The sequence below is a fragment of the Dipodomys merriami genome, unplaced genomic scaffold (assembly GCF_024711535.1).
Source record: "Dipodomys merriami isolate MVZ:Mamm:240054 unplaced genomic scaffold, mDipMer1.0.p SCAF_5, whole genome shotgun sequence".
Lineage (NCBI taxonomy): Eukaryota > Metazoa > Chordata > Mammalia > Rodentia > Heteromyidae > Dipodomys > Dipodomys merriami.
The window spans coordinates 59,570,840-59,594,183 of record NW_027206068.1 but is presented as its reverse complement, the minus strand read 5'-3'; the positions used below and the strand labels follow the sequence as shown (position 1 = coordinate 59,594,183).

General features: G+C 47.4%; 1 long non-coding RNA gene across 3 annotated transcripts in view; it reads right to left on the bottom strand.

Moving 5' to 3' along the window:
- LOC138809768 (uncharacterized) overlaps positions 1 to 23,344 on the bottom strand; it is a 53,442-nt gene that overhangs the window by 11,369 nt on the left and 18,729 nt on the right. For all 3 annotated transcript variants that reach the window (XR_011366939.1, XR_011366937.1, XR_011366940.1), the window contains exons 2-6: positions 17,874 to 18,027; positions 9,147 to 9,241; positions 8,132 to 8,304; positions 7,729 to 7,791; positions 2,576 to 2,734 (exon numbers count right to left, since the gene is read on the bottom strand). This is a non-coding gene — a long non-coding RNA (uncharacterized lncRNA). The remainder of the gene's footprint in view (positions 1 to 2,575; positions 2,735 to 7,728; positions 7,792 to 8,131; positions 8,305 to 9,146; positions 9,242 to 17,873; positions 18,028 to 23,344) is intronic.

The following is a 23,344-nucleotide window of genomic DNA, read 5'->3' as shown; positions in this document are numbered from 1 at the left end:
TAGGTTCAGATTCTAGAAAACATTAAAGGTAAGAAATGTTACGACCAAAGATTTTTAAGGAAAAGTAAAAGAACAAAGAGTAGAAGTGAGATAATCCTTAAAACAGATTTTGAATTGAGGGGAAAACACAATTCAAGAAGTCAAGTTCGCTAAATTTAGGATATACTGTGTTTATTTCATATGTCCATCAATAAGTGAGTGGATGAATCGTTGTACAGTTTAATGAGACTCAGTAGTCAAAAATGTGCTAGAACTCCATCCATTAACATGGATAGACCTTGAAAACACAATGCTAGTTGTTAGTGGTTTAGATGAGCCAGTGAGTAAACTGACAATGTCTACAATTGGGAATGTTTCTTTCTAGAGAAACATGTTCAAGGATGTTCATTCACTGAGGAATCATTTGTGACAACACATTGAAAACAACAATTTTGTTTTAACCCATTTTTCTTGCTACTAAAACAAATACCTGAGGCTGGATACAGTGGCTCACGCCTATAATCCCAATTACTTAGGTGGTAGATATTAGGAGGATTGTGATTTGAGGCCAGTCCAGACAAAAAAGTTCGTGAGAGCCCTCACCCAGCATACTTGTAATCCCAGTTACTCTGGGAGCATAAGTAGAAGAATCACAGTCCAAGGTCATCCAGGCAACAAGTGAGAGACCTTATCTGAATAATGACCTACAAAGCAAGAAGGGCCAGAGGTGTGGCTCAAGTGGCAGAATGCTTGTTAGGCAAAGTTAAGGCTTGGAGTTCAGACCCCAGTGGGACTGGGGTTTGAATACAAAACAAGCCAAAATTGTGAATAATTTACAAAAAAAATAGAAATTTACCTTTTGTTGAATGGAAAATCCTTTGTACATCGACTTAAAGATAACATATATCTGGTTTACATATAATTTATTATATACATTTCTTTAGCTAGCTTGCAGTCTGGAAGCTGAGAAGCCCAAGTGCATTGTGCTGGCATCTGCTTGGCACCTTGGCTAAGTCATATGACAGAGGACAGCACATGGCAAGATCCGACAAGATAGAGAGAGAACACATTTTTTCCCTTCGGGTAGTGATATCATTGGGGAATTGAACCCAGAACCACTGATCTACACCCCCCAGTCATTTTTTTCTTATTTTATTTTGAGAGGAGATCATTCTAGGATACTCAAGCTGGTCTTGAACTTGCAATACTCTCATTGCAACCTCTTGGGTACCTCGGATCACAACTGCAACTGTGAGAGCTCACAGTTATAAAACTAAGTCTTCCTTGTGCTAATCCATTCACCTATAGGCAGATTCCATTCAGAGGACAGGACCTTTTTTTTTTTTTTTTCCTTGGTCATGAGGCTTGAACTCTGGGCCTGCGCGCTGTCCTTGAGCTCTTCGACTCAAGGTAAGCACTCTACCACTTGAGCCACAGTGCCACTTCTGGTTTTCTGGAGATAAGTCTCAAGGACTTTCCTGCTCGGGCTGGTTCTGAACCACAATCCTCAGATCTCAGCCCCCTGAGTAGCTAGGATTACAGGCGTGAGCCACCAGCACCCAGCTGGACAGGACCTTCTTCAACCCAATCACTCTGAAAGAACCCACCCAATACTGCCACAGTGGTAATCACATTTCAGCACGTGCTCCATAGGGTACACTGGGCATTCAAACCAGGACAGACAGTAGGTGAGTGGATGAATTGTACAATTGATGTGACTTAGCAGATAAAATGAATGTGCTAGAACTCTACCCATCAACATGTATTGACCTTGGACACACGATATTTAGATGTAAAAAGCAAGTTCCGGAAAGACAGGGTCAGTGTGACCCTGTTTATGTAAATTAAAAAGCACTCAGAGCTTTACCAGGGATAATTTGGGAGTAATATGGTAGGCACTCCCATTTCAGGGCACTTGCTGGCTATTTGGAAGGACAAAAGGGTCACCAAAAGACTTTAACTGTGTCTATCAGGTCTTATTTCTGAAAGAGAGAGAGATAGGGAAGAGAGAAAGAGAAAGGAGGGGGAGAAATGTTAGCATTTGCTATTTCTTTTGATGGGTACAGATTTTGTTCTATTTTCCCTTGGGCTTCACTGTGTATTTGAAGTGTTTCAGCGCCGAAGAAAAGGAAAAGAAAGAGGCATTTTGCCCACACTTAGGGGAGCAATGAAGGCTGCTTTAGATGAGAAATGAGATTCCTAATTTCCAAGCCTTCCCTGAAAGGAACTTCTTTGGATTCCCTTTCTTCTATCTCTAATGAAATACAAAAATGTGTTTTACTTTGTTGCAGAAATATGTGTCTAAAGGGACATTATTTATTCAGCCAATTCTCTGACCTCGAGGGTCAGGGAAATTGACCCCAGCTCCCTCATCCAGATGCATGTAAAATGTATGAGGTCAGCTGATCCAACCTGGTGGTGCTGGAGGTCGCAGCTCTACCCAGAGAGACCTCATGTCAAGTGCCTTATTGCCTCTCCATTCAGAGAAGCCCCATGGTCTGGTTTACTTTCCTCTCATTTCTTTACTTTTCCCAAAATGTTCTTACGAAACCCTACTCCTTGGCCACCCCCAGCATCTTGCTTTTCCATTGCTAACCTCCTGATTCCTTTCTTTTTCAGGATTCTACCAGGGCTGGAACAGTGATCCTCATTCTTAAGTGTGCATCAGAATCATCTGGAAAGCGTCGAAGTTTCTGACTCAGTAGGTCTGGCTGGGCTCCAGTGGTGTTCTGGGAATGGTTGAACAACAGGCTCTCTGAAAAGAAAAACAAGCACTGATCCAGAGGCTCTGCCAGTTACCACAGTGTAAATGCCCCTATCATGGCTGATAGCAAATCTGCCCTTCACTGGGGCTGGGGAGGGGTGACCACCTCCGGCTCATCCTTAGCACTGAGACCTGAGGATGTGCTTTTGCTTCTTCTTTTTAGGTGAGCTCATGGCCTGGGTGCCGCCCTTGAGCATTTTTGTTCAAGACTGGCACTTTACTTACTACTTGAGCCACAGCACCACTTCTGGCTTTTTTTTTTTTTTAATTTTGGTGGTGGCGGTAAATTGGATAATAGTCTCCCAGACTTTCTTTCCAGATTTGCTTCAAACCACAACCCTCAGATCTCAGCCTCCTAAGTAGCTAGGATTACAGGTGTGACGCGCTTGTGCCAGGCTGACCATCTTTTTTGGGGGAAGGGGGTCCGGTTGTGGGGCCTGAACTCTGGGCCTGGGCGCTGTCCCTCCACTCTTCAGCTCAAGGCTAGTGCTCTACCTCTTGAGCCACAGCACCACTTCGAGCTTTTTTCTTTTTGCTTATGTGGTGCTGAGGAATTGAACCCAGGGCCTCATGCATGCAAGGTAAGCACTCTACCACTGAGCCACCTGCCCAGCCCAAGGCTGACCATCTTAAGTGATATAAAGCTATGGGTCACTAAATGGTCTGTCCATACTTCAAGAGCCACTGCCCTAGAAGGCTGAACTCAGGAGTGTGGAATTTGGGAAGGAACTCCTGGGTTCTTCAAATGAACCTGCCTGGTTGGGCACCAGACCCTAAGGGCTAGTGAAGGGAAGATCGACACCTGAAAATGTTTCTGGGTGGAAAAGACATATATCCTGGGAGCATAAGAGGAAAAGAAGTGAGAAATGAGAACAGGAGAGAAGAAGTTATGAAAAGAAGGCAGGGAGAGAAGAAAGCTGCTGACAAGGGGATTAGAAGACACCACGGGCCTGGGGGTCGGTGGGAAGGGGGCGGGGCTGTACAGTCCAGATAAGTGAAACGTGAGTATTGACTACAACTGCCCATTCCCTGCAAGCAGGCTCTGTGACCTTCACTCCCCAGTTACTCAGCGGGAGCCAGACACCTCTGGGATGGACAGAGAGGACTTGCAGGGTGTTCTGGGAGGAGGAGGGCTTCCAGCACATGCATATGCAGTGCTGACAGAAGTGCCAACACCTCTGACTTAGTACTTAAGAGTCTATGCCATTAGGATTACAGAAAGCAATAACCCAGGTACTTTTCACAACTACCCCATAGCCTGTGAGTCTGCGCTGTGGGTGGTTCTCAGCCTCCTTTTTCCCAAAGCAGGGCTTTCGCAGCCACCTGCCCTCCTGAGCTGCCAAGGCCAGAACATCCCCAGCCCACTCCATTCTCCTCTAGGCACTCAGCAGCCCCCAGCCCCCATTTGCAAGGAAAGCCATGAGGCCCCCGTTCCCGCCCATCTGGCTGGAGTGGGAGGTGGGCCTAGGCAGGGAGCAGGTGGAAGCTGAGAGAAGGGAGAGCTGGAAGAAGTCCAACATTTTCCTCTAGTTTCAGAGATGCACAAACCAAGGCCCAGGAAAGGAAGGAGGCTGGTAGAAAGGCGTTCCATCAGCCGCCCCACCTGGATCAGATCCCAGCTCTCTGTCTCCTGGGAGAGAAGATTGCTTTGCCCAGGTGCCACTGCTGGCACCTCAAACCTCAGAGAAGGGGACATCAGCCAACTGGAGAGACTTTCCACTTTGCCTTCCCACCCTCTCTTTCTTCCTTTCCTTCATTCCTGTTACTTTCTCATCTCCTTCCTCCTTCCCAAGGACTTGGAAGACCTGCAGTGTGTCAGGTCCACTTCCTCAGTGGAACTGCAGAAAGACAGCGCCCTCTGTAGGGGAAGGAGACATGGCTGGTTTCAATCAAACAACTCTCCAAGTCTGTCTCTTTCTATCACACACGTACACACACACACACACACACAGAAGGACAACCATGCACAGGCTGCCAAACAGATCTGTCCACTAGACCGAGAGACCTGGATCTCCTTTCTCCAGTGGGATTCATTGACATTGTCTCACTGACTGGGTCTACCACCTTGTAAGGCAATGCTATTGCTGGCTTACAGATGAGGACACTGCCACGTGCAGTCACACAGCTAGCACAAGGAAGATGGGACCATTTCGGAGTGCTGGTTCTTTCCATGATCATTGGAAGCAGGAGTCTTTTCTGAATAATGCCTTCTGGTGGGAACAGTGTCACAGTTCCAACCTAAGACACTCAAGATAAAGGCTAATTAAAGTCAAACGCTCTGGGATACAACCCCAGAAACCCCCTGTGAGAGGAGACACAGCAGGCTGAGTCAAGCTGGACGGGGCAGCATCTCCCTCCAGCTTTCCTTCCCACATCTGCCCCTCTCCTTTCTTTTCACCCCACCCCGTACACAGTGGAGGCTGCAGGCTGCAGTACCTCATCATGACCACACGATGTCACCATTGAGTCATGTACATTTCTGACCTGCGTGCTGGGGGCAGGTGGTGGACGGAGGCCAGCTGTGCACACAGTAGGTTTGGGGAGGTCAGGGTGGCATCAGGGGCAGGAGTTCCAGTCATCAAAGGCACGAACCAGCTCTGCAGCATTGCCTATGAACACCCTGCCTTTTCCCACTGAAGTAGGCCTGTCCCACACTTACTCTGTGTGTCACACCAAGGCATAGCTTCTGACCCAACTCTATTTCCTGAACCTCCAGCTCCACTTGGGATGCCTCATCAACCTTGAACTCAGCGTGGACCACACAGCAGCACACATATTTCCTTAGAATTTCCCCTGTGGCTTCTGCAGGGGAAAGGAAGCTTCTAGGTTGCCATTATTAGATCCGTGGCTCTAGAAACAAGCAAAAGGCTTGGGGAGGTCTGACACTGAGCCTCTGCATTGGGATGCCTGGACATAAGTGGACCCCAGAATTGAATGGGAAGAGATCCCCCAAGGCCTCCATAGCCTTTCCCAACAGTGGATAATGAGATGGATGTCCACATGGCAGCAAAAGTGTCCCCCCCCACACGCACACACATACATTGGCAGGAGAGACAGAAAACCTGAAGACACCCACAACTGTCATTACCAACCAGTCTGCTTTAGAAAGTTAGGATCCTGATGACTTGATTCAAATCTGCCCATATTATATAAGTCCCCTCTCCTTTATCTCAACATGGTTCCTATCTTTAAGGGTATTTCCTTGGGCCCTAACCCAACCCTTGCATATGGACTCTGCCTTCTGCTTTGGCCCCTATTCCCCAGGGACAGGTGCCCTAGGAGCCTCCTACAAGGACGGTACTGAGATTTCCCCCACCCTTCTCTTCACCAGAGTATACCATCTGCCATCCTCCCTCCTCCTTCTTTCCTCTTCCCTCCTCCCTCTAGAAGTCTCTCCAACTGAGGTGGGCAATGGCATCTACTCTGCTTGACTTCAGCAATGTTAGGCTTTTATTGGAGGGATTTTGGGGTGGTACGCAGGCTGAAGGGGGGCAGCGAGGGCACAGGCACAGAAGCTCCTCATCTCATCATGCATCCGATAAAATCAATCATTGCCCGTCATTTTGTCTCTACTTTTGTGTTCCTCTGCACAGGATTTTTGGTGCCTAGGCCTATGTTGTGTCTCATGGCCAGCAGTGGGCATGGAGGACAGGCCGTTTTGGGGGAGACAATCCTTCCTTGGGGAGACTCACAAAGGACACTGCCCCGTAGGCAATGGCAGAGGGTGTGGAGTCAATAAAGCACAGAGAGCCTCAGCCCTTGACCTAGGGTCGCCCAGCACACCACAGCTGTGCTCTCAGTTCTGAGGTTTGGGGTATGACTTACCTGGAGCCCTCAGGGATCTCCTGTGTGGACCAGGCCTCCCGTAGATACTTTTTGGGGTAAGGGCTTCCTGACTGCTATTGAGAGGAACAGCAAGCCCAGACCGCAAAAAGATCCAAGGAAGACAGCAGCTCCAACATGGTGGGAGGGCTGGAGTGGAGGGTGGGTCCCCTCGAGGGCTCAGCTTGCATTGTTAACCTGGAGGTCCGCTGGCTAAGGAGGCAAAGCCTGGGGGGGGGGGAAAGGGTGGGGAGCAGAGAGAGATGGAGTTGGGGGGGGACCTCAGCACCCAGGCAGGTCAGCCGCTGAAATCCCAGGTGCAATCCCTCCTTCTTACCTGGACCACGGGTAGAGGGTAGAGCGGGCCCACCGCCATGCAGGGTGCTGCTTGAACCCACACTTCCCCTTCTGTTCCCGTTTCCCTACCCCCTCCCCGCCTCAGAGGCTCCTCCAGCCTCCCACTGTGACCCAGGCTCAGTCAGCTGGTGTGTGTGACCAAGGTTGTCCTGTAGGCTCTGGGTTCTGCAGCATCAGCACCTCAGTTTCCACTGGGCACTCGCCTGGAATCTCCAAACAGCAGAGAAAGATGCCATTGTGGATGAGGACACCAGGCAGGCAGCCCTGAGCTGCAGCCACGGGCCCCCTGTTGGACTTAGTGGACACCCGTCCGGGTGAAAACTGAAATTCCAAGCCAGGCCATATAGGGCCTGGCCTAACCTCCCACCCCCCGGAACAGCCATTCCAGAAAGTCTTGGTACAGCTTCCACTCCCCCTGGGGCTCAGCAAAGCTTCCGATGAGTCCCCCAGCAGCCAGCCTGGGTCTAACCTGCCCTACCTGTGGCCCACAGTGAGGGAGAGCGGAGGGGGCCACAGCGGGGCCAACACTGGAGGGTTGCAGAGTGGATGGTTTGTGTCTCTGGGCCCCAGATGGCCCATCTCTTGATCCTGTGGAAGGGGTCAGGGAGGCATCCAGGGCCCTGCTAGAGAGGGTGGCTCCATGCTTTCCCACACTCCCAACACAGCCTGGAGACATGGCTGGGCAGGCGTCTGTCCAGGGAAGGGAGCAGAATATGGGATGTGAAGGAGCAGGGTCCAGCGACAGCGGAGACAGGCAAGGTCCCTGTGTGATTCAGGTGGCCTACGTCGTCTCCCAAGGGACTTACTTTCAGGAACAAGCTGGGGGAGTCCTCCCTTTTCCAGGTGTTCTCCAGGGTGAGGTCTCAAACCTAAGGTGGCCAGAAGAAGCAGGACAGCTGTGTCACGCGGTGGGACTGCTGTCTTCCACAGGGTGGACAGTGGCTGCAGCCAGCCCCACCCCCGCAGCCTTCCCTTCCCAGGCTTCTCCAGCCCAGTCTCCAGTCCCCATGCTGCTATTTACCAAGTGCTCACTACAGACCTGCACAGCACCTGAGGACTTTCCCTGAGGAATCACTGGTTCCTACATCAGAAAAGCCAGCCAAAGGGCAAACCTCAGACTCCCCCCCACCCCCACCACCCCACCACATCTCCCTTTCATCAGCAAATATCACTGGGTTCGTCACCTCTTCACCATTCAGAGTCTCTCACCTCCTAATCGATCTTCTTGTTTCCACGTTTGAGCCCCACGGTCCAGTGTCCAACCCAGAGCGATCCATAAAAAATGAAATCAGAGTCTAAGTGTGATGAGGCTGAGTCGGGAGGATCCCGAGGTGGAGACCAGACAGGACTACAGAGGACAGCGCAGGTTACATACCAAGATCCTGTTTCAAAAAGAACCAACAAACAACACACACCACAGCGGGGCTGTCAATCAGTTCTGCCTCTGCTTAAAGCCTCCCCACCCTTGCCACCCAGTATTTTCCTCTCTCAGAAAAAAACAAAACAACAAAACTCATGTTCTGTATGGTGGCTGAGGAAGCCATATATTACCTTGTACCCACCCTGCCCCATTCCAACCCTGTGCTGACTCTTGTACTGCCCGCCACGCTTTGCCTCAGGACCTTTGCACCTTCTGTCACCTTTGCCTGGGTAGGTCTTCTGTATATCCTCACAACTCATCCCCACATCTCCCCAGGGGCCTTTTTCAAATTGGTTACTTTCAGCAGTGGTTAATTCGGCTAAGCCACAGAGCACCCAGCCACTGGGCCAAACATTATTCTTTAAACACTTTTTTTCTAATTGTCTTAAGTACTTGCACAAAGGAGTTGCCATTTAACAAAATACAATGTATCTTGATCATTGTCACTTTTTCAACATCCTCGCCTATCCCTCCTCTCCCCTCCCTTTCCTTCACTCTTCCTTCAAGAATCCAAACATTATTCCGAATACATCTCTTTTCCCCTGGGATTAACATTTGAATTGGTAGATCAGCAAAACTCACAGCCCTCGCTAATAAGCATGGGTCTCACCCCAGCCTTGAAGGCCTACATACAACAAAAAGGAGTAGAAGAATTCATTCCCTGACTTGTCTTCAGGCGAGAACAACATTTTTTCTTTCTTGCTTTCAGACTTGAACTGAATAATTGGCTCTTCTCCGTCTCAAGTCTGTTGTTTGACCTGGGACTTCAACTATATCATCATGCCAGGCGCCAGTGGCTCATACCTGTAATCCTGGCTACTCAGGAGGCTGAGATCCGAGGATAGCAGTTTGAAGCCAGCTCACGCAGGAATGTTCATAAGAGTCTTATCTCCAATAAACTGTTGGGGAAAACAACAAAGACGGAAGTGGAGCTGTGACTCAAGTGGTAGAGTGCTAGCCAAAAAAGGTCAGGGCCTTTGCTTAGGCCCTGAGTTCAAACCCCAGGACTGGAAAACACACACACACACACACACACACACACACATACACACACACACACACACACACACACACACACACACACACACACACACACACACACACACACACACACCATACCATCTGTTCTCCTGGGTCTCCAGGTTGCAGACTGTAGATCTTGGGATTTGTCATCTCCATAATTGTGAGTGAGTCAATTTCTAATTGCTCTCTTTAATCTCTCTCTCTTTCTCCCTTTCTGTCTGTCTGTCTGTCTCTCTCTCTCTCTCTGTGACTCTCTCTCTCTCTCCCTCTGCTTTTACCTTCTTTTTTGAGATTTTATTTTAGAACGTGTTGCCATGAGAAGAGACTTTGTCTTAGTCGTTGCTGTGTTCTCTGCATCTGGAGATGTGCCAGGCACATAATAAGTGCTCAGTAGGTACTTAGTAAGAGAATGCACAGTCACCACACAAGTCTCTGTGCTTGGCAACTTTAGGAAGCACTTGGATGTGTGAAGCAATTAGACACGCAGTCATCCTCTTTGTAGGCCCCTCCTCTGAGATCTTATTCACTTTGTTTCCTGCACTGTCACGTACATGCTGGCAAGGAAGTCAGTCTGGCCCACATTCCTGTTGCTCTATTAACAGAGCAGCTCTGAGCATGAGTCTTCCTGTAGCTAGGTATCTACCTTTGTTAAAACTGAATATACGGCCTGGGAAGGTGGCTCAGTGGTGGAGTGCTTGCCTTGGATGCATGAGGCCCTAGGTTCAATTCCTCACCACCACATAGGCAGAAAAAGCCAGAAGTGGCGCTGTGGCTCAAGTGGTAGAGCTCTAGCCTTGAGCTGAAGAGCTGAGGGACAGCGCCCAGGCCCAGAGTTCAAGCCCCATGACCGAACAAAAACAAACCAAAAAAAAACTAAACTAAATCCATGCCAGATGCTGGTGGCTCACACCTATAATCCTAGGTACTCAGGAGTCTGAGATCTGAGGATCATGGTTCGAAGCCAGCCCAGGCAGAAAAAAGTCTCCATGAGACTCTTATCTCCAAGTAATCACTCAAAAACAAGAAGTGTTGCTGTGGTTCAAAGTGGTACGGCACTAACCTTGAGCAAAAGAGCTAAGTGGCAGCACCCAGGCCCTGAGTTGAACTCCCAGAACTGACAAAAAACAAATCCTGGAATTCCTAACTTTTCCTTTTAAACCAGTGACCCTGAAGAAGTTTTCCAGACAGTCCTTCACTCCAGGCTGGGGGGATGGGCCTCCCTGCATGTGAGGAAGAGTCTATAAGAAAGTTCCCTTTCTCATCACCTCCACTCCTGCCTTCCAAACTGCTCCCTCTGGCTCTAACAGGAAGCTCTCCTTGCAAACAGGAAACAAGGGAAACTTCTTCTGGTGGAGGTAAAAATGTCTGCCAGCCAAGCCCTTCCTTAGAGTTCACTGCACTGAAGGAAGAAGACACATAAGGCTTGGGGCACTGAAGTGGGGATTGTGTGGAACAGGATATGGAGGAGGAAAAAGTTCACTCCCAGGGGTGAGGAGGAAGAGAGGGGGAAGAAGCAGAATGCCACCAGCCCAAACAGAGTCTTATCCTAGACAGCATGGAAGGCAGAGAAACGCCAGGTTTCAGCCTGCTCCACTTCCTCAGCTAGCCAGTTGTCCAAAGATGGCTGACGCAGCTCTCTGCAGTGCTCAGATGGGTGGGCCCAACCCACAGGTTCAGAGTGAGCTGGGACTGAGCACTGCACCTCAGTAGTCCCCAGGTTCTGTTCAGAAGGCTGCTCAGACCCCCCACTCTCTGCCACTGACTCCCCCAGGGCCAGCCCAACTTGTCCTGCCATGGTTCTGCATCCCTCTGGGAATAAGTGTGTCAGCTTCCCAGTGCTCCTCTGGGATTCGACAGGCATGAAACATGGAATGGCGGGGGGAGGGGGGTGCTCCATGCCTCCCCCTCCGGCTCTAGCTCCTCCCTTACAGGCAGAGTTCTGGAAAGGGCTTTCCTCAGGCAACTTCCCTGCAGGTGGGAATGGGAGAGGGGCCCCAGCACTAACATCCTCGCTAGTTCTCCCTCCACCCCAAACATCTGCCCCATCCTGTTTTCCCAGTTCTGCTCAGTCAGGCCAACCTCATCAGATCAGGCTCTGCCCCTCCTCGAAGTCCAGTCCTGTCTCTCTCCAACCCTACTATTCTCCCCTCTGCACCCTAGAAATTCCTTTCCTCTCCCTTTCTCAGAAAGCCCTCATCATCATCCTCTTCCCCTCTGCTTTCTCCAAATCCCTCCCTGCTACATCTCTACCAACCCTGCCATAATCCCTTTCCCCACATCCTTCCAGCAGGGCCCTTCATTCACTTTGCTGTGCTGGCAGAGATCGAATGAGAACCTGTACGTGACATGCCCCGTGCCAGAGATGGGCCTGTCACAGACTCGGCCTCCCAGGGGCTTCCAGAAGAGAGGGCAGTGGAAACAGCTCTCTCTGGAGGCTTAAGTACCTCCAACAACAAACCATCCTGTGAGCTAACTGGCCTCTCCTGGAGCTGGGCCTCTGTCCTGGGTAACCTCTACATTGGCACAAATGACGGGGGAAAAGCGGGTGGTGATGGCAGGTGCTGGGAGGGGGTCCCAGTATTGGAAGAGCCCAGGAAGGAGAGCACAAGGCGGAAAGGGGTGAAGGGAAGGAGACTAGGAAGCTTCTCCAAAGTCATGTTTGAGCCATGTGGGGAGATGGCAGAGTAGACAAGGGAGGTGGAGAACAAAGATGGAAATGGGAAAGGCTGGAAGCACAAGCATACAGCAGTGGAGCTGGTTTGTAGGAGTAGCAAGAGAGAAATGAGCAAAAAGGTAAAAAAGCCTTCTGGATGCTGGTGGCTCACACCTGTAATCCTAGCTATTCAAGAGGCTGAGATCTGAGGACTGAAGTTCAAAGCCAGCCCAGTCAGGAAAGTCTGTGAGACTCTTATCTCCAATTAACCACCAAATATATATATATATATATATATATATATATATATATATATATATATGGAAATAGATCTGTAGTTCAAGTAATGGAACTCCAGCTCTGAGTAAAAATGCTCAGGGACAGAGCCTAGGCCTTGAGTTCAAGCCCCAGCACTGGCATGCACACATGTGTGCACACACAAACACACACACACACACACACACACACACATACACAAAGCTTAGTCTTCAGGCCATGTTGATGAATTTATATTTCTTCCAGCAGGTCCATGGACAGAAGGTTTTGAGCAGGAAAGATTTGTGAAGTTGACCTGAAGAGGGAGAGCTGCTGGTAGGGAAGAAAACAGAAATGTTCTTGTCATTCTGGTGAGTAGTATTGGGCACAAGCTGGCCCAGAGGATGGAAGGAAGATACTGGTGTAGCAAATGTACGAGAGGTCATACTCAAGAATGGGGCCAGAGGGGGCTGGGGAGAGGGGGTCCCCGTGATGAGGACAGGGCAGTCCCAGGAGGGGGGTAAGGTGGTTAAGTCATATTCCTCATGCAGTCCAATCTAACGGATGTTAGAGACCCACGACGTGCAGGGGACATTCAATGGCACTGTAGATTTTTAAGGTACAGGACTTGATAATGAGAATTGTATGTGAAAAGCAAAAGTGACAGAGGAACAAAGAAATAGAAGCTGAAGGAGATCTGGGGGTCACTGTGCTGATGTGCTCCTTGGCACTGTCTCAGTGGTGTGGACATCTCCAATAAAGAAATCTGCCCTGAGGATGTGGGAGAGGAGAAGCCTCTCCAAGCCGCCAAGGTGTGGCCTCCTGAGCCCACAGGGAGAGGATCCCTCTTCCTTGAGCCCGGAAACTCAGAGCTATGATCCTGCTGGTGGACAAGGCAAGGGGCTGCACTCTTGGTATAGGTCAAGCCCCTTGGATTCTAGGCCCAGTTCTGCCCACGGCCCGGATGACCTGGGATGGCCCACAGCTCCTTTGTCAAAGGCCAGTGCTAATGTCACTTAATGGCAAACAGGAGCATGTCTGACCCACTGAAGAAAGAAAGGGTGAACCATCCCAGAGAAGGAAGCCTCCATCTTCCTGGCTACCCAAAAAATGGAGGGCACCACGGCACTGCCTCTTCTTCATCCCCTACTTTTAATATATCTCAAAGTCAAATGCCTAAATGTCTCTTGAATGCACACTGGATCCTACCCCCCCTCCTACTCTGTGGGGGACACGGGGTGCCCTGGAGACCTTTGTGGGGGGGGGTGACAGTGGCTCCCTTCCAGGCCTCCCCACACCCTTCCTTCCACACCAATCTGCAACAGATCTTTAAATGCAAATCTGCTTTGGTTCTCCCAGCTCTTAAAAAAAAAAAAGTAAAATGAAAATCCTTAAGTGGTTTCTTGCCATTCCCCAAATTAAATCATGTATGATCACCTGGCGGCTCCCTAGGTTTTTCCTGTGCCAATCTTTCCCTGTCTCTGGATGCTCTGGCCTGATTGGCATTCTCTCAGCTCCTTGAACACTCTAAGCTTGCCTCGGGGTCTTTGACCTTGCTGTCCCCTCTGCCAGGCACACAGCCTCTCTCACTCTGCCCGGATAGCTCCCCCGGAGCCTGAAGCAGGGAGCTTAATTACCACTCCCGCTAAGAGACCTTCCAGGAGCACCCAAATTAAATCTACCCTGTTAGTCCACAGCACAGTACCCTGGACTCCTTTTTTTGAACTTAATCTCCTCTTGCAAATACGTGATGGGTTTGTTTGTTTGGTTGGTTTGTATAATGTCTGCCTGTCCCCATTGGACTGTAACTCCTCAAGGAGAGAAGTCTTGTCTCTCTTGCTAACTGCTATATATACCCAGCACTCATAATTCATGTTGATGGGATGTCAAGAAAAGAGAGAAGAAAGAAGGGAAAGAAGGGAGAGAGGAAGGAAAGAGAGAGAAGGTAGGAGGGTGTAGAGACAGGATGCTAGAGGCACACTCTGGATCCAGGCCCTGTTCTAAGATTCAGGGTAATAGAAGGAGGGTGGTTGGCCAATGTCTGTGGGGAAATTCTTCGTGAACAGCCATGTTTTACCACCGGGGGACAGGTAGAACAGTAGGCCCCATTCTCTACAGTGGGGGCCCTCTGTCCCCTGCTTCCATGCAGAGGGAGGCTGGGGAGAGACCAGAAACCTGAGCAAGAGAAAGAAAGGAAGTCATGGCAAACAGAGTGCACATGGCAAGGCCGGGCGCTGGTGGCTCACGCCTGTAATCCTAGCTACTCAGGAGGCTGAGATCTGAGGATCGCGGTTCAAAGCCAGCCCGGGCAAGAAAGACCGTGAGACTCCTATCTCCAATAAACCACCAGAAAAACCGGAAGTGGCGCTGTGGCTCAAGTGGTAGAGCGCTCGCCTTGAGCTGAAGAGCTGAGGGACAACGCCCAGGCCCAGAGTTCAAGCCCCACGACCGACAAAAAAAAAAAAAACAAACAGAGTGCACATGGCTAAACTTCTGGCAGGCCTGAGAAAGAGGCAGTGAGGTATTGAGACCTAGGCTCCAAGGGGACAATACTGTGGAGGAGAACTGGGTGAGACCTCATCTCAACTTCTGGTTTGGGCTTAAAGGCCTTATTCAGAGAGCCATATCGCTATCTCATTGCTCGGGCCTACTCCCAGCTCTACAAGTGACAGAGGGTTTTTGTAAGTAGCAACTGACAGCCAAACCTTCCTTATAAGGACTGTGTGTTCCTGTTAAAACTGTTACAGCCTCAAATGACCCTCCCTTCCCAGCGAGCTCCGGGAGAGAAGCATATCATTGATTCCTTTGTACTCTGGTTTGGATGTGTTTGTACCCACAAAAATCCATGTCAAAATTTGGATCTTCATGTAGTTGTGTTGGGAGGCAAGGCCTTTAAGACATTAATGCCTTTATCTGGAGACTAGAGTGGTTCTCAAAAAAGTGGATTGTTACAAAGCAGGTGAACTCTGTTCTCTTCCTGTCTTCCACACAGGGACTCACTTCCACTTTCTACTGTGCACAGAGCAGCATGGAGCCCTGACCAGAAACTTCAAAGATGATAGCACCTGGCTCCAGAACTTCCAGGACTGTGAGCCAAAGGAAACCTCTTTACTTTGCAAATTACCTTGTCTCCAGTATTTTGTTATAGCAATAGGAAACAGACAAGACACTGTAATTGAACTCTTGGAAATTTTTATGTTGTGACTTCACCACCAGGTATGTGACTTTTATATATCTTCCCTCATTTCAGCCTCATATTTCTTGCTTTGTCACTGCATGGCAATAAATTACCCCTTTGTAATCTTCTCCATTAAGTATTTGTTTTCCTTAGTTCATATTAAAATGGAAATATTTCTTATCTAAGTGTTACTAATCTATAGCCAGTATTTATATTATTTTATCAACTCAGTAATAATATTTTCCAGATCTATTATAAGTTCCTATTGTCTTCATGGTTACATTAGCCATAAAATTAAGCTAAAGAGAGTAATACTTGTGTGATTTAACATCGGAATCTTATTCTTGTTCAGGAAATGTTTAGATTTTAAATAACTATTGTGTACTTGAATGATGTATGAATTGAGATGGTGCCATTTATAGCATTCTGTTCTATTAATATTCTTAGTTTCCTGGCTCCTTCCTTTCCGATGCTAATGAAAAGCCAACCTCCCACTCCCACTCTACACTCCTCCCCAAACTCCCTGTATCAGGGAATTTGGACTGGGAGGGGAGGGGAGGGCCTCAAACTCAAAAGCTGTCACCCTTCGTTGGGGTTCTCTAAGTAAGGAGGGCCATGTGGACATTTCTCCCTGGATGCCCCCAGCCCTTTGACAAAATAAGTGCAGACCTAGCCTGGAAGCATCATTCTCTGAACTCAGAGGGGACAATAAGTAACAATAATGGCGACAACAGCATGGGCCCCACTGCTGAGCATAGCACACCTAGACGTGGTCCTGGGAGTTGTGCTGTTGGACCTTCCAGGAGCGGCTCCCAGAGATGGTTCTGGGCCCAGAATACTGGTCAAGTAGCTGGGAGCTGGCTCTAGCAAATGCAACCAGAGCTGGTCTGAAGGAAGGTGGAGACAGGGAAATGGAAGACAGGGAAATGGGAGCTGGTTGTCTGGCTGTCAGGAAAGCATCCTCTGGAGGAGGTGGTCATTCTCCCAGCCCTGCCCACTGCACACTGACCTCATGCTAGTCTTGTCAAGAGTCCTCTGGGACCAACACAGCTTCCTGGGCTGCAATTCCTGAGATGGTAGTGGGAAGATACTGGACCTGGAAAGTCACCCCTAAACCCCTTTGTCCCATGGTGGAGAGAATCCCTGCTTTCAGGTCTTCTCTACTCTTAGCAAGTCTGGCCCTAGGTCGTGGCATTATCCTTGGTGCACAGATGGAAGACTTCAAAAATTATATTCAGAGCCGGGGCCAAAAGCACAGGCCTAGGTGCAGCCATGAAGTAAAGCTATGTGCGCCTCTTCCCTGCCTTCCTTCTCAAGCTTCTGTCTCACATCTCTTCTCCTGAATTCCCACCAGCGTCTCTGTGCTCTTCCTTCTGTATTTCTGCTTATCTCCCCATCAAAGAAGTATCTCCTTGAAAATGTGACCTTCTTCTTTCCAGGGCAATATATGGAGCAGAGAGACGACAGGGAAGTGGGAAAAGCGAAGGGAAGATATTTTCAATCTCAACCCAAGCACTGTAGGAAGGGAGATCAGAGCTGCCCTGGGATGGGGGACCCAACGCAGGTGACTGGATGACAGACACTTCCTGAGCCACCACAGCCAGACTGTGGCATTTCAGAGAGGAAAAATAAACCCACATGTATGGTCAGGAAAATGTTCGGCATTGAGGATAATTCTGAGTACAGGACCTGGGGCACAGCAGGTGAAAAGCTGGAGTTGGGCTTTTATCACATGGGAGTCTTGGATATCGGACTTGCCCTCCTAACTGGAGCAACAAAACATACACAGCCAGGTACTGGTGGCTCAGGCCTGTAATCCTATCTACTCAGGAATCTGAGGATCGAGGTTCACAGCCAGCCCGGGCAGGAAAGGCCATGAAACTGTATCTCCAGCAAACCACCAGGAAACTGAAAACAATCCTGTGGCTCAAGTAGTAGAGCACTAGGCTTGAGCTGAAGAGCTGAGGGACAGTGCTCAGGCCCAGAGTTCAAGCCCCAATGACTGACAAAAAACAAACAAAACAAACAAACAAAAACCAAAAACATATACAGCAACTTTGCCCCAGGACTAAGGTTATTGGGACTGGGGAAATATTTGAGGTGAAGCCTCTACTTGCTTTAGATATCTATCCAGGACACTTTTCAGTGCGTATGGAACAGAGAGCAAAGCTGTGGAAGTGGCTAGAATTTGAGGGCCAGGATAGCTAGGATGGGATTACTTCAGTCCTATATCCCTCCCTCCTTCAATTTACATGTTCAAATTCGAATTCTGAGTACCTCAGGATGTGGCTGTATTTGGAGATAAGGCCTTTAAAAGAGGTGATTAAATGAAAATGAGGTTGTTAGGATAGGCACTAATCCAATTTGTGTCCTGATAAGAGCATATTTGGGAGCACAGAGAAACAGATGGTCCCCTACTTACAGCTTCCAGAATGGTGAGAAGAAGGACTGTGGTATCTACAAGGGACCCTGGTGGGTGGCTGGCTCCAGGCTGGGTTGCTATGCACAGGGCAAGAACTCACAAAGCTTAGCGAATCATGGCTTAGCTGAAGAGATGGCTGCAGCTGATGCAGGGCCTGGAGAATAAAGAGTAGTAAAATGCTTCAGTAAGTACTTCAAGCGTTCAAGAGTAATCCCATAAAATCCACACCTGAAGAGTCTCAACTGCTGGCTGCCTGCAGCTCACGCCTGTAATTCTAGCTACTCAGGAGACTGAGATCTGAGGATTGCAGTTTGAAGCCAGCCTGGGCAGGAAACTCTATGAGATTCTTATCTCCAATAAAGTACTCAGAAAAAGCTAGAAGTGACACTGTAGTTCAAGTGGTAGAGTGCTAGCTTTGAGCATAAAGAGGCTCAAGGACAGCACCCAGGCCCTGAGTTCAAGCCTCAGGACTGGCAAAAAAAAAGTCAAAACTATGCTCTAGGGTATAGGGAAGAAAGCATAGCAAAGACAAAAACTTAGACTGCCAGGATCAAGAATGTCTACCAGAGCACATTCAATAGCTTATGTGCCATTCACAATGTCCAGCATACAATAAGAAATGAGATATGAGATATGAGAAATTAGATATGAGAAAAAAGCAGGAAAAATAGACTCATAATTAATGCAAGCCAAAAGAAACATGTCCCCAAGTAATAGGCATGTCAGAATTAGTAGATATGGACTTCTAAATACTATTATGGAGGCTTAAAGGAAAAGGATATAAATAATGAATGAATGTATATAGGAGCTTTGGCAGAAAAAAATGGAATCAGATCCCAATGGAAATTCTACAGCTCAATACTACAATATCTAAAATTAAAAATTCATTGGATAACTTAATATCATATTGAAGTCTGTAGAACAAAAGGTCAGTAATCTTCTAAATAAGCAGAAGTGATCCAATCTTAATACCACAGAGGAAAGTGATTTTTTAGAATGAGCAGAGATAGGCTGGGATGTAGCGCTTGATGCAACATCCAGTTCAATCCCAAGCACTAAAAAACAAAAGACAAAAATGAAAAAAGAGCAGAGACTCACTGACCCAAGGGGCATTATTACACAATCTATCATATAAGTAGAGCATCAGAAAGAAAAAAGGTAGAAAACTGAGCAGAAATGAATATTTTCAAGAATTATGTTTGAAAACTCCCTTAGGTTTGGTGAAAAACATCAATCTCAAGAGCTAAGAGGTTCAGGAAACTCCAAGCAAGTCAACACAAAGAAAAAACAAAACAAAATACCCAGATATATCATTACCAAGACCCTGAAAATTAAAGTATAAAAGGAAAAAATTAATTGGATTGAATGTGTGGGGTGGGGAGTATGTGCACATTACATACCACCAATTACAGCTACTTTCCCAGAACTATTCCCTCACTCCCGGTCTTTGTGCAAGTCTCACCTTCTCAACCGGACCTATGCTAATCTGTTTTAATAACAAGTCCAACTGCCCCCTCTCAGGGCTCTGCAACTCTTTACCAGCCTTTCTAGCTCTAATTTTGGTTTTGCTACAACATTTTAGCCTTCTACGTTTTCATTCTTTTTCCCTTTCCTTCCTTTCTTCTTTCCCTCTTTCATCTCCCCTTCTACTTCTTTTCTCTTCTCTTTTTCCCTTTCCTTTTTTTCTTTCTGTTTTGATGGAGTCTCCATATGTAGCCCACATTAGCTCAAACTTGTTATTCTCTTGTCTTCACCTCCAGAGTGCGGGGATTACAGGTGTGAACCACTATACCTGGCTTACAATTTGCTTATATCTAATATCTATTGTTTTTGTCTGTTTTCCCTTGATGGAATGTAATCTACATGAGGGCAGGGACATTTATTTATTTATTCATCAATAAACTCCAAGACTAAAACTGCACAGCATAATGTAGGTGTCAGTAAATATATGCTAAGGTATTAATAAAATTTCTTTTTGTGTCTTATATCCATTGTCCCTTTCATTGTTGCTCATATTTTTGTTTCTGGTAGAAACAAGCTGCACTTGGCCTTGTCTGCTTTAATTTGTTGTTGATACTTTCTTACAATTTGTGGCTTTACATTTTTTCACTCTTTGTATGATTCATTTAAAAGAGACCCTAATCATTGTTATTTTTCTTTCTTCTAGTCCTGGGGCTTGAACTCAGGGCCTGGGCACTATCCCTGAGCTTTTTTTTCCCCTCAAGGCTAATGCTCTACCACTTGAGCCACAACTCCACTTCTGGCTTTTTTGGTGGTTAATTGAAGATAAGAGTCTCACAGACTTTCTGTCTAGGCTGGCTTCTAAGGGCAATCCTCAGATCTCACCCTCCTGAGTACCTAGGATTATAAGCATGAGCCACCAGCATCCAGCTGAGACCCTTAGTTTTAATGTGTTTATTTCATATGTCATGACATACACGACATATGAAATCATAATAAAGATCATAAAGATGATCTCTGTTGCTTTCTAAAAGTCATATAGCTCTGCCTTTTAAAATTAAGTATGGAATATACAGGGAATTGAGTTTTGCATAGGTGTGAGCTAGGGAGGCGGTTCAATGTTTTTTTTCAGTAGAGATAAGCACTGTCCACACACAATTCATGGGATAGTCTACGCTAGCTCCTTGAATCTGCAGTGCCCATCCTCACCATGGATAAATCAATCTTTCATATATTCTGTTCCCATTTATCTATTTGTCTATCCTCTACCATGCTATACAGTTATAATTACAGCAGCCTTAAAATAGTTCCTCATTTTTGGTGGGGCAAATCTTTCAAGTCCATATGTTTAAAAGATTTTACCCATTACACAAATTTCTTGTAGTTTTTAGACTAAAAATCATAAATTAGTAAAATATTAAACTAGACAGAAATGTTGGTGGTAAATAGGTTTAAAAATCAGGTTACAAAACAGTTTGGATGGATCAAGTGGAAAGAAATAGGTATACATTAGATGTATATTAATATATGTATATATATATATGTACTCATATAAACATATATATACACATACCTATATGCATACATATAAAGATAGAAAGCTATAGTCCTAAATATTATATTTATAGTCCTAAATAGTAACAGTGATTATCACTGGTAAGGGAAATTATGGGTGTTTTCTCTTTTTTTCTTTTGTCTTTATTTCTGTTTTCTAAGTTTTCTACTATGATCATGTTTTATTTTCCATGAGGAAAGAAATTTAACTTTATAATTATTTTTAAGTAATGAGGCATAACAGAAGGGAAAAGAGAAGCGTCGTGAACATTAAAAATCCTCTGTTCTGGTTATTTTGAAATACAGCATCCGGAGAAATGATAAATGTTGGGAGTGATGGATATGCTAATTGTTCTGATTTGATCATTACACAATGTATACATATATCAACACATCACACTATCTCCATAAACATGTTCAATTATTATGCGTCAATCAAAAATAACATAAAACTAAAAAACAAAAATGAAGAGGGCTGTGGAGAGGAACGGGGCAGACCATAGATGGCTGGGGGAGGGGGGTGCTGGCTGGCAAGAAGCCAATAACCCATATTTCCACATTTCCAGGCTGGGTTAGGAGACTGTGGTGAGTGCCAGCTAGATCAGGAAGGAAGAGGAAGAGAAGGGAAAATGGGGAGAGAAAAGAGGGGAAAGGGAAGGAATAAGAAAGTCTAGAAGGGGAGGAAGAGGAGGGGGGCTGAGGGACAGGCGGGGAGCGTGGGACCAGGAGGAAGGGGCCCTACCGGGGAAGCTGTGTGGGCTGAGGAGGGATGTGCAGCTATACTTTGAGAAAACCAGAGGCCCCAGAACCCCGCAGAGCCCGCAGGTAGGGCTTGAGGAAGGACACAGTGAAGAAGCAGAAAGAGGACCAAGAGCCTGGGGCTTGTTTCCTTGAGCAGTTTCAGCAGACAGACTTGCTGAGCCAGCCAAGGAGGGTGACTGGAAGAGAGCTGCTGTTGATAGACTGTGGGGAGTTGGGGGAAGCAGCCAGGGGGGCCTGCTGCTGGCTCATGCCTGTAATCCCAGCTACTCAAGAGGTTGAGATCTGAAGATTGTGGCTCAACCCCCCCCCCCCCCCCAGCCAGGAAAGTCCATGAGACTCTCATCTTCAAGTAACCAACCAGAAGCCAGAAATGGAGCTGTGCCTCAATTGGCAGAGGGACATCCTTGAGTGAAAAAGCTAAAAGACAGCACCCAAGCCCTGAGTTCAAGCCCCAATATGAAAAATAGAGGGGGTGAGGAGGGAGAGGCAAAGAGAGAGGGGGCAGCAAAGAAACAGCAACTTGCCTATTTCTAGTGCAGATCTGGGGTTCAGGTATCCCCTCAAAGTTTCTTCAAAGATTCCACTGGGAATCCTGTCCTAGTGTCCCAACAAAACAGCCCCAACAGCAAAGACTTTTTCTTTCAAGAACGTGGCAGAGCATGAAATTGGTTACATAAGTGCTCTAGTTGAAGCCAGGATGTGTTCTATTTGTTTTGTGACGGGGCAAAAATGGAAAAATTTGCCTCCAGGTGGAAATATACAGCAATGATAGACTAGGATGGCCTCTCACAGAGACCTGCGTGTCCCCTCCCCGCCGCTCTGAGATCGCCCTGCCAGCCCTCGGGACTGACACGTCTCTTCCTCAGGGTCTGCGCTCCATGCTCCCTAGTCCATCAACACCCTAACCCCCGTCAGTCCAATGAACCCCTTCGACTTTCATAGTACTCCCTAGAAAAATTATGACACAATCTTGAACACTGATGCTCTCACAGAAACTGCTTTGCTTTAAAAAGAAATACCCCCCCCCCGCCCAAATCAAACAAAAAAATCCCCACCAACTTCTCTTCTGAACCCAAAAGTTAACTAAGAGCAAGAAAAACGCTCGGCATCCCTGCCTCCATCTCACACGTCTCTTCTTGCTCTGAGTCTGTTCCCCTGCAGTCACCTTGGGTTCCAGGAAGGACAAGGCTGATCAATAACATCTTTTTTGTGAGTCTGAAATGACTCCCCAGGAACAGCAGAACCTCACAGGATCCCTTCCCCCCACACACACACACAATGTCAGTGAGGCGCACCCTAGAGCAGGAACAGTCATGTCGCATGTCACAGAAGCTAGGCTGTTGCCCTCAAGTGATGACAGTCATGGCAACTTCTCCAGAACTCAGAGCCTCTTGCAGAAGCAGAACCGATACAACCATCCACTAAGCCTAGGACTTTATGTGCATACCTCTCCTTCTGCCTTGATTCTTCCGCTATTTAAACATAAAGCTCCTGTCAGTACCTTATAGAGAGATAGAAGCACTTCCTCTTCCTCTTCGCCCCCTCCCCTCAAAGCTCCTGCTTTAATAAACCTTCCTCTCACCTTTCCTATTATTCTTCTCTTTAACTGGTGTATTGGGACAAGTGGCCATTCCCAGACTTGAGCCTCAGGCCTGTGTCTCTGGTTACAAGGCTACAAAAAATTATGGTCGGTT